The sequence below is a fragment of the Mus caroli genome, chromosome 9 (genome assembly GCF_900094665.2).
Source record: "Mus caroli chromosome 9, CAROLI_EIJ_v1.1, whole genome shotgun sequence".
NCBI lineage: Eukaryota > Metazoa > Chordata > Mammalia > Rodentia > Muridae > Mus > Mus caroli.
The window spans coordinates 4366905-4372602 of NC_034578.1; positions in this window are offsets into that span (position 1 = coordinate 4366905).

Here is a 5698-nt window from a genome sequence, read left to right on the forward strand (position 1 = left end):
GTTCTGCCACGCCCACTGCTGGACCCTGTCGCTTTGCTGCTTGGAGCCACACACGTGTTCATCCTGCTACTGGACCCTGAGTTACTTGGCGGGAAATCGGGTTCCCTCCCCCTTTCTTTATAACTGAATGTCGAAACTAGTAAAGGGGGGCTTTGAACATGAAATCGTCTTGGCCTCGTTCTTTCTCCCTCCCCGTCTAGTATCCTCTCTTTTCAGCTCGAACTGCCATCATCAGTTAAACCATTCACGTTGCGGACTGCTGGTCGGGCCGCAACAACTATCTCCCTGCCTATTCAATATAGTGCTTAAGTCCTAGCCAGAGCAATTAGACAACAAAAGAAGATCAAAGGGATAGAAATTGGAAAGGAAGAAATCAAAATATCACTATTTGCAGATGATATAATAGTATATATAAGTGATCCTAAGAATTCTACCAGGGAACTCCTAAACCTGATAAACAACTTCAGTGAAGTAGCAGGATATAAAATTAACTCAAACAAATCAGTGGCCTTTCTTTACACAAAGGATAAACAGGGTAAGAAAGAAATTAGGGAAACAACACCCTTCACAATAGTCAAAATAATATGAAATACCTTGGTGTGACTCTAAGTAAGGAAGTGAAAGATCTGTATGATAAGAACTTCAAGTCTCTGAAGAAAGCAATTGAAAAATATCTCAGAAGATGGAAAGATCTTCCATGCTCACAGAGTGGCAGGATTAATATAGTCAAAATGGCTCTCTTGCTGAATGCACTGAATGGATTCAATGCAATCCCCATCAAATTTCAGCTCAATTCTTCACTGAGTGAGAAAGGGCAATTTGCAAATTTATCCTGAAAAACAAAAAAAAAAACTAGGATAGCAAAAACTATTCTCAACAATAAAAGAACCTCTGGGAGAATCACCATGCCTGACCTGAAACTTTACTACAGAGCAATTGTGATAAAAACTGTATGACACTGGTACAGCGACATACAGGTAGATCAATGGAATAGAATTGAAGATCCAAAAATGAACCCACACACCTATGGTAACTTGATTTTTGACAAAGGAGCTAAAACAATCCAGTGAAAAAAGGGCAGCATCTTCAAGAAATGGTGCTGGGTCAACTGGTAGTTATCATGTAGGAGAATGCGAATTGATCCATTCTTATCTCCTTATACAAAGATCAAGTCTAAGTGGATCAAGGAACTCCACATAAAATCAGAGACTCTGAAACTTATAGAGGAGAAAGTAGGGAAAAGCCTCCAACTTATGGGCACAGGGGATAAATTCCTGAACAGTACAGCAATGGCTTGTGCTGTAAGATGGAGAATCATCAAATGGGACCTCATAAAATTGCAAAGCTTTTGTAAGGCAAAAGACACTGTCAATAAGACAAAAAAGCCCACCAACAGATTGGGAAATGATCTTTACCCATCCTAAATCATATAGGGGGCTAATATCCAATATATATAAGAAACTTAAGAAGATGGACTCCAGAAAATGAAATAACTCTATTAAAAATGGGGTACAGAGCTAAATAAAGAATTCTCAACTGAGGAATACCGAATGGCTGAGAAGCACCTTAAAAAATGTTCAACATTCTTAATTATCAGAGAAATGCAAATCAAAACAACCCTGAGATTCCACCTCATACCAGTCAGAATGGCTAAGATCAAAATTTCAGGTGACAGCAGATGCTGGCGAGGATGTGGAGAAAAAACAAACACTCCTCCATTGCTGGTGGGATTGTAAGCTTGTACAACCACTCTGGAAATCAGTCTGGTTGTTCCTCAGAAACCTGGACATAGTACTACCAGTAGATACCAGCAATACCTCTCCTGGGCATATACCCAGAAGATGTTCCAACTGGTAAGGACACGTGCTCCACTATGTTCATAGCAGCCTTATTTATAATAGCCAGAAGCTGGAAAGAACCCAGATGTCCCTCAAAAGAGGAATGGATACAGAAAATATGGTACATTTACAGAATGGAGTACCACTCAGCTATTAAAAACAACAAATTTATGAAATTGTTAGGCAAATGGATAGATCTGGAGGATATCATCCTGAGTGAGAGAACCCAATCACAAAAGAACACACATGATATCCACTCAGTGATAAGTGGATATTAACTCAGAAACTTAGATTACCCAAGATACAATTTGCAAAACACATGAAAGTCAAGAAGTAGGAAGACCAAAATGTGGATACTTTGTTCCTTCTTAGAATGGGGAACAAAATACCCATGGAAGGAGTTATGGAGACAAAGTTCAGAGCTGAGAAGGAAGAAAGGACCATCCAGAGACTGCCCCACCCGGGGATCTATCCCATATAACCACCAAACACAGACACTATTGTACATGCCAGAAAGATTTTGCTGACTGGACCCTGATATAGCTGTCTCTTGTGAGGCTATGACAGTGCCTGGCAAATACAGAAGTGGATGCCCACAGTCATCTATTGGATGGAACACAAGGCCCCTAAAGAAGGATCTAGAGAAAGTACCCAAGGAGCTAAAGGTGTGGGCAATCCTATAGGAGGATCAACAATATGAACTAACCAGTACCCCTACATAACTGTGTCTCTAGTTACATCTGTAGCAGAGGATCACCCATCAATGGAGGAAGAGACCCTTGGTCTTGCAAAGATCATATGCCCCAGAACAGGGGAATGCCAGGACCAGGAAGTATGAGTGAGTGGGTTGGGGCGCAGGACAGCGGGGTGGGGGGTATAGGGGGATTTGGGGATAGCATTTGCAATGTAAATGAAGAATATATCCAAGAAAAAAATGCAAAAATAATGTAACTTATTTATTTCTACATGCATTGCTTCTAATAATGGTGAGTCTTACAATGATGAATTCATATAAAAATTCCAAGCAAATAACCGTTTCTAAGCCTCAAATATATGTTCCTAGGTTTTTTCTTCGAAGGGCGAGGGAACAGGCAGAGATTGAGCCTCTCCTTGCTCTTGTTATGAGGAATAGCAATCTTTACAATGACTTACTCTACCACCTCTTCTCAGTGGTAGCAAAGTGTAGCAGAGCATGAACTCCCATGTCAGACTGGCCCTGAATCTGCATGATGCTGTGTCATTGCTATTAGTTTCCTCATCAGTAAGTTGAAAGTCCTTATCTGTCTTCCTCATTGCAGTCAGCAATACCAGACAGAAAACAACTCAAAGAAGAGAAGGTTTATAATAGGGCTCACAGTTGGAAATCCACTATACAGTGGTGAGGAGCCTTCGCAGCTGGAGTGTTAGGCAGCTGACCACACTGCATCTGCATTCAGGAAGCAGAGAGAAGAGTGCTGGGGCTCAGCTTGCCTCCTCCCTTTTTGTCAATTTGGGATTCCAATTCATGAACATGGTGTCACCCAACTGCAAGTTGCATCTTTCTTCCTCATAACCTTCTGGAGACTATCTCATGTACACATCCCTAAGTTTTGAATTAAGGTACCTCTAAAGCCAGACAAGTTACCATGAATTCTAGTTAACTTTTGCAGTCTTACAGATTTGCTGTGAGGGGTGAATGAATAAATCACAAAAAGTTCAGAAAATTTGTGTGATGCACAGCAAATCTTCATTCTCATCCATACCTATTATCCTATTATCCTTAGGTTTGGTCTTCTCATTTTGTCCTGGATTTCCTGGATGTTTTGTGTTAGAAGGTTTTTTATTGTTGTTGTTGTTTTTTTTTTTTTTTTTTTTTTTGGTTTTTCGAGACAGGGTTTCTCTGTGTAGCCGTGGCTGTCCTGGCACTCACTTTGTAGACCAGGCTGGCCTCGAACTCAGAAATCTGCCTGCCTCTGCCTCCCGAGTGCTGGGATTAAAGGCGTGCGCCACCACGCCCGGCTAGTTCCTGATTTCTATCTCCAGAGTTGTCTTTCTTTGGGTTTTCTTTATTGTTTCTACTTCCATTTTTAGATCCTGGTTGGTTTTGTTCAATGCCTTCACCTGTTTGGTAGTGTTTCCCTGTAATTTTTAAAGGGATTTTTGTGTTTCCTCTTTAAGGAATTTTACCTGTTTATCTTTGTTCTTCTGTATTTCTTTTTTTTTTTTAAATTAGGTATTTTCTTCATTTATATTTCAAATGCTATCCCAAAAGTCCCCTATATCCTCCCCTCCCTTACTCCCCTACCCACCCACTCCCACTTCTTGGCCCTGGCGTTCCCCTGTACTGAGGCATATAAAGTTTGCAAGACCAAGGTGTCTCTCTTCCCAATGATAGCCGACTAGGCCATCTTCTGCTACATATGCAGCTAGAGACACAAGCTCCAGGGGTACTGGTTAGTTCATAGTGTTATTCCACCTATAGGGTTGCAGACCTTTTAGCTCCTTGGGTACTTTCTCTTCCTCCATTGGGGGCCCCATGTTCCATCCAATAGCTGACTGTGAGCATCCACTTCTGTGTTTGCCAGGCACCAGCATAGCCTCACAAGAGACAGCTATATCAGGGTGCTGTAAGATCGAGAATTAACAAATGGGACCTCATAAAGTCTCCTGTATTTCTTTAAGGGAGTTAATAATGTCCTCCTTAAAATCCTCTACCAGCATCATGAGATATGATTTTAAATCTGAATCTTGCTTTTCCAGTGTGCTGGGTTATCCAGGACTCGCTGTGGTGGGAGTACTAGGCTCTGATGATGCTGAGTGGTCTTGGTTTCTGCTAGTAATATTCTTATGTTTGCCTGTCGACATCTGGTAATCTCTGGTGTTAGATGTTCTAGATGTCTCTGGCTGGAGCTTGTTCCTCCTGTGAGTCTGTTAGTCTCTGTCAGCACTCGTGGGAGACCAGCTTTCTCCTGAGTCCTGTGGTTCCGAGCACTCCTTGGAGGCCAACTCTTCTCTAGCAGGAAAGGTGCACAGAGGACTGAGGAGCAGCTCTGCCTCCTGGCTGAGTATGAAGGTCTGATGGGACCCTGACCAAGCTCTATTGCTTCTGTGGCCCATGTGCTCTCCTGCGCTGACCTGCCTCAGACTGACCCCGGTTAGAAAATGGTGATCACACCTGAGTCCTGGGGATCTGAGTGCTCCCTGTAGGCATGCTCTCCTCTCCAGCTTTAACTTTTGTAGACAGAGTATCCACCGGACTTGCTTTATTTCTCTTTTGGTGAAGAAACTGACTTCTTCCATCTTTTTGTTATTTACATTGGTGAACAAGTATGTATTAATTATAGTTAACCTCAAATTTTGTCCTCCCTACTCATCCTTAATATATTAAAGATAAACTTGAGCTAACTTAGATTCATTGGAAAAGAGAACACATAATTATACAATAAGTAAGTGTTGATCTCAAATGAGACTTTTAAAGATTTTATTTTTATTTATATGTATATGTGTGTGCCAGTGTGAGTTTATGCATATCACATGTGTGTAGGGAACCAGAATGTGGGCTCTTCTGGCACTGTAGTTACAGACAGTTGCAAGCCACCATTTGCGGGGCTAGGAACATATCCTAGATCTCTGTAAGAGCACGTGGAGCTCTTAACTATTAAGCTATTTTTCCACCCCCAGAATATGAGACTTTTAAACACTAATCACTAAAAGTGATGCTATTTGTGAGGATTTTGTAGCCTAAATTCTTTAATTACTGTTTTTTCATATATTTTTCTCTTGAATTCTAAAACTGTGGTCATTTTTCATGACATCACACTAGAAGTTGTAGTGAAAGAACCTAGTGGGGAAACCCCCACTCAATTCCCGAATCGGTGCGC